Source organism: Pleurodeles waltl, chromosome 4_2 (genome assembly GCF_031143425.1).
Source record: "Pleurodeles waltl isolate 20211129_DDA chromosome 4_2, aPleWal1.hap1.20221129, whole genome shotgun sequence".
NCBI classification, from domain to species: domain Eukaryota; kingdom Metazoa; phylum Chordata; class Amphibia; order Caudata; family Salamandridae; genus Pleurodeles; species Pleurodeles waltl.
In genome coordinates, this window is record NC_090443.1 from 555,429,414 (window position 1) to 555,441,103 (window position 11,690).

Below are 11,690 nucleotides of genomic sequence, written 5' to 3' on the forward strand. Positions count from 1 at the left end.
CCTTCAGTGCTGAAGTGGAACAAAGAGCATTGGGAATGTGATGGATTGCCCAACGGCAAAAAAGTTGCTCTGGTCCTCATTACCAGTTTGTCTGGAAAAAGGGTGTTTGCACCTAGAGGGCCTGCAGCACTCCACAGGGCATGATGCAGTAACCCCTAATAGGAAAACAGTCAGGAGACTCAATAAGCAACTGTGTATTGGCTTGAACTGAGTGCACATGAACAATGTCAGAACCAAACTAAGATCCAACTGTGGCATCAAAAAGCACTTTGGATAAAACATATGTAGCAAACCTTACAAAAACTACATCACAACAGGGGAATTAACTTCATACTCTGCCATGGTGGGCGTGTGGTGAGGACGGCTCCTAGCTGTCCTTGCACTCACCAGTGTTGGGAGTGCTGGTGCTCCCCACTCGCCCCCACACAACTTTTAGGGATGTCAGCAGAAGCGCTAGAGCTGCCACCTCCAAACCCCCTCGACGATGCAACGTGCTGGAAGACATTTGCTTCCAGCGCATCAGGGGAGAGGAGCTCCTGAGGGCAAGTCCTTCTCTGGAGGTGGGGAGATTAGAAAACAGACACAGGGGGAAAAGAACAAGTTTTTTCTTTCACCCTGTGCCTGTTTGGAGTGGATTCCAGCTCCAGGATAGTGGGTGGGACCACAATCGTGGGCTGGTGTCTAACCACTGGACCACCACAGGCAAGTGTTAGTCCTTGCTGCACCTGCCACTTTTTGCAGGTTTATCCCCAATCTTTTTGCCTCCTTCCTCCTAATTTTTCTGACCATTGTTTTTTTGGCTTTAGGTCTCTGGGCACTTTACCACTGCTAAACAGTGCTAAAGTGCATAAGATCTCTGTGTAAATTGTACTGTTAATTGGTTTTTCCATAATTGGCATATTTGATTTACTGGCAAGTCCCTGATAAAGTGCACCAGAGGTCAAGGGCCTGTAAATCAAATGCTACTAGTGGGCCTGCAGCACTGGTTGTGCCACCCACATTAGTAGCCTTGTAAACCTGGCTCAGACCTGATACTGCAGTGTCTGTGTGTGCAGTTTTAAACTGCCAATTCGACTTGGCAAATGTACCCACTTGCCAGGCCTAAACCTTTCCTTCAACTACATGTAAGGCACCCCTTAGGTAGGCCTTTGGTAGCCCCATGGGCAGTGTGCAGTGTATGTTTAAGGTAGGACATGTATACTAGTGTGTTTTATATGTCCTAACATTGAAATACTGCCAAATGTGTGTTTTATATGTCCTAACAGTGAAATACTGCCAAATTCGGTTTTCACTGTGCAAGGCCTATCTCTCTCATAGGTTAACATGGGGGCTGCCTTTAAATATCCTTTAAGCGCAGATTCACCTTGAGAGCAGTTAAAAATGTGGAGTTTAGGGTTTCTGAACTCACAATTTAAAAATACATCTTTTATTGAAGTTGTTTTTTTAAATTGTCTGTTTGAAAATGGCACTTTTAGAAAGTAGGCATTTTCTTGCTTAAACCATTCTGTGACTCTGCCTGTTTGTGGATTGTATGTCTGGGCCTGTTTGACAGTTGGGTTGTTTTGCATCTCTCTAGACAGTGACACAAAGGGGTCGGGTTTAGCCTGCATATCCTGATGAGCCATCTGAGCTAAAGGGGAGGGAGGAGTTGTCATTCACACTTGTAATGGTGTCCCCGCACTCACAAAGGACTGTGCCTGCCCTCACACAATACAGTCTCTGACTCCCTGGTATGTGTCTGGGGCCTGGTCTGGACAAGGAAGGATCTGTCAAACACTTGAGACTTTGCTTTGAAGTTTGCCAACTTCAAAGGCAGAAAGGGGTATACAAGGAAGACCCAAAACCCTAGACTTTTGGAATCTTTCTGGAATCTAGAGGAACCTCTGTCAAGGAGAAGAGCTGAAGGAGGAGTACTGTCCCTTTGCTGTGTTGCTTTGCTGGACTGGCCTGCAGTTGCTGCTTCTACCTGAGAGGAGTGCAAAGGGTGAACTTTGCTGTGTGTCCTGCTTGAGAAAGTTCACCAAGGTCTTGGAGTAAAGCTTGCCTCCTATTGGAAGTTTCAGGGTCACCAAAGACTTCAGTTTCCTTGACCTGCAGCACTGGGAACTGTGTGTTTTTGCTGTTCAAGAGGAAAAACCACGCCAATGCCGCTGGCCTGCACCATGACCTGCCGACGCTGCACGAAGTCGCATTGCCCCGTTTCACACCGCGAACCTGGTCTCACCGACGCCATCATCGGACAACTTCACCGAGCCGCTGCTCGCACCGCGACCTGTGGGCTCAGACTCCGGCATTGCCTACTCACACCGCAGCTTGGGCATCACGAATCTGCTCCATCTGGTGGTCTCTTTTTTGTCATGTCTCCTTTTGAAGGATTATCATTGTCTTTTGATTCATATTTTTTTGTAATTTTCAAACGTATTTTCTTTTTTATTGTAGAGCCAATTGTTTCCTTTGTTTTGTTGGCTAATCCTGTTTCTGGGTACAGCACTGGCAGATCTGTAGTTTGTGGAATTGTGGTTGGTAAACAACTAATTTTGTAATCTTTTCATCTAATGTTTATGCTTGGCCTGTACGTATAATTATTTTGACTGCTGAGCTAATGCTTGAATCTTTAGCTTTTTGTGAGATTGTCTTTCAAAGTAATGTATTGATTGTACACATTCTATACTGCCTTGTGATATGTGGAATGTGCTTCTTTGTTTTTTCCTTTCTAGTTGGACTTTTTTGGTGCTTGCTGTGTCAGTGGAGAGTAGGTGCAGTTAAACCTCGGTCTTTGCTCTCTCTAGCAAGAGTGAGCTGTATTGTTTATGAGTATACAGGTCTTTGAGTGCTTTGTATTGATTAGCTTTCCCTTCCAGATTACTATATGCCAGTAGTTTTACTTTCTGTTTGCTAAAACCACTGCTTACTTATTTTACACAGTGTTGGTTATTGTGGACTTATTTGTTGTGTTAGTTTTATTAGTAAGGATTACGGCTAACCGCAGGATTACAGCTCAGCAGGTTGCTGGTTTGCCTTTAGAATCTTCCTCTGACCATGGTTCTGAGACTGACTGCATCTGAAGAAGAGGAGGTAGTCCAAGATTCTGGAAGTGAATTTTCTGTCCGAGAGGAATAATCTGATGATGAAACCACTCTCTGCGCAGAGGAAGTACATTTTATAGAAGAGAACACTGATATACTGATAATGCAGCAAGAGGAATCTGGATTGCAGCCTGGGGCTGAAAGACTTCCCATTGGAAGTGCTGAATTCTGGGTTGCCCCAACATGGTGCAGCCTGGGTTGCCTGCTTTTAGTTCTGTTGCAGGGTGAAGAGTCAATACTGAAAACTTTTTGCCTATAAACTGTTGTTTATGGGTGATGTATTTTTTAATGAAATTTTTGACCAGACTAATCTGTATGCTGAACAGTATTTGAGGGACAACAGTGCCAGACTTAAGCCCCACTCTAGAGCTAGCAGGTGGACTCCCACAAATTTTAATGAGTTGAAGTTATTGAATTAAACGTTTTTGATGGGCTTGATAAGGAAGCTGTCACTGTCTTCATATTGGAATACTAGTTCCTTGACTTCTGCTACATTTCCTGCAACCATGAGTCATGACTGGTACTTGTATCTGCTTCGGGTGCTGCAATTTGTTAATAATGCTTCAGCATTGCCATAGAATCACCCTCATTTAGACCGTCTCTTGAAGATTCGGCCTTTCTCTGATAACTTTGTAGATTGCTCTTCAGAGACCCAGGCTCCAGGGAATAAAATAGCTGTGGATGAGTCTTTGGTCCTGTTCAAGGGTCTTTTGGTTTTTAGGTAGCACATTCCTAGCAGAAGGCACGTTATAAAATTAAAAGGTATATGTTGTCAGAGTAGTATTGGATAGGTCTATAATTTTAGGGTGTACACTGGTAGGGATTTTTCTATTGACCTCGCCCTCCCCCTATAGTTGTCCGTCCACTTCTGGAGTCAGTGAGAAAATTTTGTGTGGATTTGGTAGAGGACTTTTTCATAAAGGTCACCATTTATATGGAGATAACTTCTACACTGGTGTACAATTGTTCAAGGTATTGTTTAAAGTGGACACTGTTGCTTGTGGCACAATTCACCCTAACTGTAACGATTATCCTTCCAAGCTTGAATGTTAAAAAAAAAAAAACTCCTCCATTTGGTTGGTGTTTTCTTTTTTGTTTAAAAAGAAAATGTGATGACAGAGAGTGTGGACTGGCGCTTGGCAAGCTGTGTGCGTGAGCTGGTGTGTGTGTAGTGACTTGTGGCTGGTCAGTACGCACACACTGCTAGCCAAACGACAGTCCACACACTGATGAGTGTTCTAATGTGCTAGCGCCGCAGCTGACGCTGGAAATGGTTTTGTGTGTGTCTCGCATAAAAGCTGTGTAAAGGTCTGTAAAGCGGTTGGTGCCTTGCCGTGGCTTTACAGCTCACAAGCTGTGAGTCACAGGATCAGTTAACTTTCAATTACTAACAGTATATTTCATTTTTTAAACCCTCTTGCTAATAAAATTTACCCTTTGAACATTTTACTCACCATTGTGCCAAATCCAACCAGTATGTGTCAACACTTGAGGAATATATGGTTGTGCAATATTATATGCCTTTTCTGTCTTTCTCTGCCAGGGTGTGCATTGTTGCTGGGGTAAATTACCAGGGGACTCCAAGGTGGCTTGTGTGGATTCCTCAAAGTACAGGAATCTGCTGGGAGCCTTACACTTCCTGCCACCCAGAATTCCCAGATATCTCCTGACAAAAAAATGGTACCTCACCTGTGTGGGTGGGTCTGGTGCCCACAAAAGTGCAGGGTCCAAGATGCAAAGTGGTAACATCAACAAGAGGGGTAGCTGCAGCTTTTGAGCCTGTGTTCGGTGGCCACCCAGGAAAACCTATCAAACCGACGAATTGCTGAAACATGAACACCCAGGAGAGTACAGGGTGGTGTGCTTCTTATGGATCTCAAAGTTTTCATACCCACAATCCCCTTGAAACCTCGAAATCTGACTAAAATCACATATTTTCCTTGCATTTCTGTGCCATTTTTTCTCAGAATCAGAAGGAATCTACAAAATTCCTACCACCCAACATCTCAACACTTGTCCCAATAAAAATGATGCCCCACTTATGTGTCTGGGCCTAGTACTTAAAACAGGAAAGGATCAAACTTCAATGAGAGTCATCACAAAGAGACACTCCTTGAACTTGGTTTGATTTGTTTAATCGTGTGCACTAGGCCCAGCCACACAAGAGAGGTACTATTTTCATCAGAAGACTTAGGAGAAAGCTGGGAGGAAGGATGTTTGTGGCTCTCTGCAGAGTCAGGAACTTTCTATCACAGAAATATGAGATAAATGTGTTTGTTTGGTATAATTTGAGGTTTGCAAGGGATTCTGGGCAACGCAGCCTGGTGTGAGCCATGCATGTCACACCATCCTGGATTCTCCTAGGGAATTTTAAAAAATGTACAAGTTTGCTATGTTTCCCCTAGATGCAGGCTGAGCTAGGTCTCAAAATCAACAGCTAGGCACATAGCAAAAAGGGCCAGTTGCAGTGGAAAATGTGATGTGTTCATGTTGCATTTTGGGCTGTTTCTGTTGCAGGCACTAGACCTACCCACACAAGTGAGGTACAATTTTTATCATAAGACTTAGGGGAATGCTGGGTAGAAGGAGGTTTGTGGCTCCCAACAGATTCCAGCATTTTCCATCACAGACATGTGAGGATAATGTGTTGTTCTAGTCAAAGTTGGAGGTTTGAAAAGGATTCTGGGTAACACAACCTGGTGAAAGCCACGCAAGTCACCCCATCCTGGATTCCCCAGTGTCTAGTTTTCAAAAATGTACAGGTTTTCTAAGTTTCCCTCGGTGCTGGCTAACCTAGGGCCCAAAATCCACAGCAAGGCACATTACAAAAAAGGGCCAATTTTCAATAGAAAAATATAATATGAGACCATGTTGCATTTTGGGCCCTTTCTTAATGCAGGCACTAGGCCTACCCACACAAGTGTGGTACCATTTATATCCAGAGACTGAGGGGAACACATAATAATAGAACAAGTGTTTTTACCAATTGTATTACTCTGCATTTATGCCTCCCAAATTTAGAACAATGTGTAAGAAAGTAGACATTTTGAGAAATGCTCTCTAATTCACATGCTAGTATAGGTACCCACAAATTAAGAGATGTGCAAATAACCATTGCTTCTAAACACAAAATCTTGTGCCCATTTTGGAAATACATAGATTTCCTGAATACCTATTTTTCACTCTTTGTCTTTTTACTATTTTACCATATAAATTGCTCTTTACCAGATACATAATGAAAAACCATCACAATGTGCAGCTCAGTTATTGGCTCTAGGTACCTCGAGTTTCCTTAAAAACCCACAAATGCTATATATCCGTGCAACCAGAAGAGTCTAGCAAATGTAATGGTATATTGCTTTTGTAAATCGGCCATCATGATGAGAAGTTACAAATGAAAACTGTGACAAATTGCCATTTTATCCTTCTAATTGTCACTATTTATTTTATTTCAACATTTATTTGGGAAAACATTGAAGGATCTACACAAATGACCCCATACTGAATTCCGATTATTTTCTAGTTTTGAGAAATGTATAGCTTTCCGGGATCCACTTTTGGTTTCACACCTGTTTCCAACACAAACTGGAAGGAGGTTGAAAGACCAAAAATATGAAAAATTGGTAATTAACCAGTAAAATGACAAAAATGTGTTAATAAATCGTTTTCTGAATCAAATCTGCCTGTCCCTGAAAGCTGGTGATTTTAGCACTGCAAACCTTTGACTGATGCCATTTGCAGGAAAAAATAGACACTTTCTTCTGCAGCATTTTGTTTTTCAATTTTTCCCCAAACAAAACAAAAATTAGCTATACTTTGGATAATTCCAGGGGAATCCACAAACCCTGGGTACATTTATAATCACCCAGGATGTTGAAAGTAAGGACCCAAATTGGGTGTCGATACCTTATGTGGACAAAAAGTTATGGAGGCCAAAGCACAGACTACGCCCAAAATAGCCAAAAAAGACAGGTTTAGAAGTGGGGGGGCATATAATCGAAAGGGTTATTAAACAAGAATGGCTGTTCACGTAAACACAATAAGGTCAAAAGGGCCAACATATAACCTTTAATGGTACTGATGGCAATCTTTGCTGGGACAATCAAAAAACGGGTGTCTTATTTTAAATTAAATAAAAATGTAGATTATTTTATTACTGCCCTTATGATCTCCAAATATGTTCGCAAAACTGTTTATCTGTTGTAAATACTTCAGATCTAATAAAAAATATTATATCCACACACAAATATGGAGGTTGTCCTTGCTATCAACATACAGGGTGCTCTGCATACTGACAGCTTGTACCCGAAAAGCTTTATTCTCCAGTCCTTCTTCACCCCTTCCACGGGACAATTGCGTGAACGCAGTGAGTGGCGACTGCAATTAAGAAGTGACGAATCACAATTACGGAACACAGAAATATTTGCTTGTCATTAACTAATGTGCAATGGACGTGCAATTTAATTTACGGTGCAAAAATACAGTTTTCCTCAAGTGGGAATCGCAGGCATGCCAGGAGTTAATGACAGTGGGTTTCGAGGAAAAGTTACGAAGTTTCAGTCATGTCTTTAGAGGGTGAAATACTGGCGATGTTTGTAGGAAAGTGAGCGATCCTCAAAGCTCAGCAGTTAGCAGCGCGGAATCTGAACACATGTTCTTTCTAAGGAACACGATCTGTGCGTGGTGTTTTCAAACTGTATTTGTTCAAATCCTGTATTTTCTGCAAACGCTGTTATTTCTACTATTTCCACCACCGAAGGTCCAGACAGACGGCAGTCTCAAACAGTCGCAGTTTTACTTCACTACTTTATCACCATGCCACTCACTCCCTCCCCTTCCCACAAACACACCAATTTACGCCCCGGATTCACCTCCTCTTACAGGACCCCCTGAATCTCTGACTTGAAAATCTCGCGTTCTCTACGTGATCGCTCCTCTGTCAATCTCAGTCCTGCCTCCCCTGCACAATTCTGTCTCTCACTCACCTGTCACACTCCCTCCCTGTCGCAGGAGAGCCTCCTCCGCCCCTCACAAGTCTCACCCCTGCCTTCACCGTGCCTTGTGGACCGTGGACTCCGGTTTGACAAAGAACCATGGCAACCGTACACAATGCCTGCCAGTCTGCGCGCCATGGCAACGTTGGGGCTGCCCCGCAGCCGCAGCTAACCTGGGCACCACTCCCTGCCTGGGTACAGTCCATGGAACCAAAGCAGCACGCACCCTTGCGCCCCTCCACTACTAGTCGGAATGAAATTCACAGCATCATCGCAGCTTCAAATCCCTGCTGGATCCTGTGCACTACTTCCTGCCCTTTCCTGCAATTCTACACTACTACACAAGGTGGCGACACAGCACACAGCGACCTCACTCATAACCCGTGAGAGCTTGATTCTAAGAAACGCGAAGGTAATTTCGGCAATATTTCTAATTCCGGTTTGGGTGTTTTGCAAGAATGACACTTGTATTAGAAAGAACCTGGGAACATTTAACATTTTTAATAATAACAAACGAAGAGGCTACTATAAACAAAACACAAATTGCCAGAATATGTGAACGGGAATTTTGTTTTACCTAAGGACAAATAATTGTGCTAATTTGAAGAAATGATGGCGGAGTTTAGTAACAGAGTTGATGGAATGAACTTTATGTCTTTGGAAAAGCAGTCACTACACTGTAAATGAATCTGATGCAGGACGCTCAGATTTCTTTATATTTCTGAGGGTTCTTTGTTCAAAGGTTTTTTTATTAGGTTGTTTTATAGCAAACATTGTTATATAGAGTCAAACATCCAAGGTACATAATTAACGTACAGCAATACATTCGTTGATTCACAAAAAGCAGATGTGCCAGTCTCTATGTACATGTTACACCAATAAATGATTTGCTAAGTAGCTGGAGCTTTAATACAGATGGACATATTAGATCTGGGTCCTGTCCTTATGTGGCTAGTGTAACCTCCTGGAGCATTAGACCACACAACCAATATCTTCGTGTATCACCGATAACTAGAACATACGGTGGGAGGGAGTAACAAGCAGTTGGTGGGGGCAGAGAAAGGGGAGATGGAGGGGTTGCAGTTGGAAATGTAATGGACATGAGGATTAAGCCCTAAAGGAGTGGAGGTGTACACGGAGTGTCTGTTTGGGTGGGAGCATTCTCATCATATTCTATAAATTGGTCTAAAGAGTTCCAAATTGTATTTGAGATCCTGGATGTGCAATGTGTAGTTTGTGTGCACCTCTAAGATACGTCACCCATGCCCACCATGTGTGATAGAATACATGATCGAAAGACTTCCACTCTGAAAGGATAACTGTTAGACCTGGCATCCTTGCCGTGGTCTCCCCTAAATTTTTGCCTCTGCTTCCCAGGTTGTTGCTGTGTGCTGGACTCTGTTTTTGTTACTCTGGGCATGTTACCACTGCTGACCAGTGCTAAAGTTCAAGTGTGCCCTATGTGAAATTGTATGTATAATTGGCTTTTCCATAATTTGCATATTTGATTTACTATTAAGTCTCTAGTAAATTGCACTAGCGGTGCCTAACAGCTGTAAATCAAATTCTACTAGTGAGGCTTGCAGCACTGATTGCGCCACCCACATAAGTAGCCCTCTAAACATGGCTCAGACCTGCCACTGCAGTGCCTGTGTGTGCAGTTTTAAACTGACAATTTGACTTGGCAAGTGTACGCACTTGCCAAGCCCAAACCTTGACTTTTTATACATGTAAAGTATCCCTAAGGTAGGCCCTAGGTAGCCCCATGGGCAGGGTGCAGTGTCTGTTAAAGGTGGGACAAGTACTGATGTGTTTTACATGTCCTAACAGTTAAATACTGCCAAATATGTTTTTCACTATTGCAAGGCCTATCCCTCTCCTAGGTTAACATGGGGGCTGTCTTTAAATATCCTTAAAGTGCAGTTTCTGTTTGAGAGCAGATAGAAATTTGGAATTTGAGATCTCTGAACTCACAATTTAAAAATACATCTTTTAGTGAAGTTGGTTTTTCGATAGTTAGTTTGAAAATGGCACTTTTAGAAAGTAGGCATTTTCTTGCTGTAACCATTCTGTGACACTGTTTGTTTGTGGATTCCCTGTCTGGGTCAGACTGACAGTTGGGCCGTTTGTGCATCTCCTCTAGACAGTGACACAAAAGGAGCTGGGGTGTAGCCTGCATATCCTGATAAGCCATCTGGGCTAGAGTGGTCACTTACACCTGAATCGGCTGTACCTGCCCTCACACAATGCAGTCTCCAAACCCTTGGTGTGCGTCTGGGGCCAGGCCTGGGCAAGGCAGGATCCTGTAAACAACATTGACGTTTCTTTGAAGTTGGGCAACTTCAAAGGCAGAAAGGGGTATAAGTATTGGACCCAAAACCCCAGACTTTAGATTACTTCAAAATCACTTCAAGGATTCAAGAGGAACCTCTGACAGGAGAAGAGCTGAAGGAGAAGTGATGCCCCTGCCTATGACTGTGCTTTGCTGGGCTATCCTGCAGTTGCTGCTTCTGCCTGAGCAAGGGGACAAAGACTGGACTTTATGGTATATTCCTGCTTGAGAGGTATCTCCAAGGTCTTGGTCTGAGCTTGGCCCCTATTCTGACGTCTCAGGGCCATCAAAGACATCCTCTGCCAGCACCTGGACTCTCTGCTGAGACTCCTGCCCTTCCAAGTGGTGCCCTATCCAGTACCTGGGCCCTTGAAGAAGAAGCTGGTGGAAAATCCAGACAAACCCAAGTGTACTGACTTCGGACAACCCCGGACTGACGCCTTTGCTGGATTTTACGCCGCCGCCTGCAACTGAAGCTGTGGTCCTCGCTCGAGTGTAACGACCCCGCAGGCCCGATGTCGCAGCAGCCTCGCCGAAGTCCGCAACTCTGTGAGTCTTGAAGTGCTGTGTCACCGACATCCGTGACACCCGACTTCGCCACACCACGCCATGACTGCCTCATATTGGCTCCACTGGAAGTGCACGGATCTAATGCTTTGCACTGGCGCATGCCTCACCGCCACCACTCTGCAGCAAGGACCTGATGCGTCTGCTCCTCAGCACCGGAACCGACGCCACATCGGTCTCAGTGACGCCGGGATCCCCAACTCCGCGCACCGGCTTGTTTCCTCATTTACACAAGGTACTGTACCTGGGGTCCGTGTGACTCCGTGACCGGCACCATTAGTGTCAGATTGTTGGGAACGACTCAGTCACCACGCTGTGATATCACCAATTCGAAGCATTTGTGTTTTAAGCGCTATACTGAAGTTCAATCTTTTAAAAATTCATAACTTGACTTGTGTATGTTGGATTTTTGTCATTTTGGTCTTGTTTTGTTCAAATAAATATTGGCTATTTTTCTAACCTGGCATTGAGTCATTTTGTAGTGTTTTCCCTGTATTACTGTATGTGTGTACAAATACTTTACACATTGTCTCTGGGTTAAGCCTTTCTGCTCGTATCAAGCTACCAAGGGGGTGAGCAGGGGTTAACCAGGTGTGTTTCTCCTTTGCCCTGACTAGAGTGAGGGTCCTTGCTTGGTCAGGGGGCAACCCGACTGCCAACCAAAGACCCCATTTCAAACAATAACTTTGATCGCAAATGATAGAAGATCAA

The 11,690-nt window shown here is 43.8% G+C and overlaps 1 protein-coding gene across 2 annotated transcripts in view; it reads right to left on the reverse strand.

The window, feature by feature from the left end:
• The window catches only part of AXDND1 (axonemal dynein light chain domain containing 1), a 342,044-nt gene extending 333,658 nt beyond the window's left edge, over window positions 1-8,386 (reverse strand). The window contains exon 1 of one of the 2 annotated variants that reach the window (XM_069232100.1): window positions 8,072-8,160. The gene's annotated coding sequence lies outside the window, so the exon portion shown is untranslated. Of the gene's footprint in view, window positions 1-8,071 lie in introns of both variants that reach the window. The other variant, XM_069232101.1, reaches the window with a different exon arrangement.
• Window positions 8,387-11,690: the final 3,304 nt, after the last annotated feature.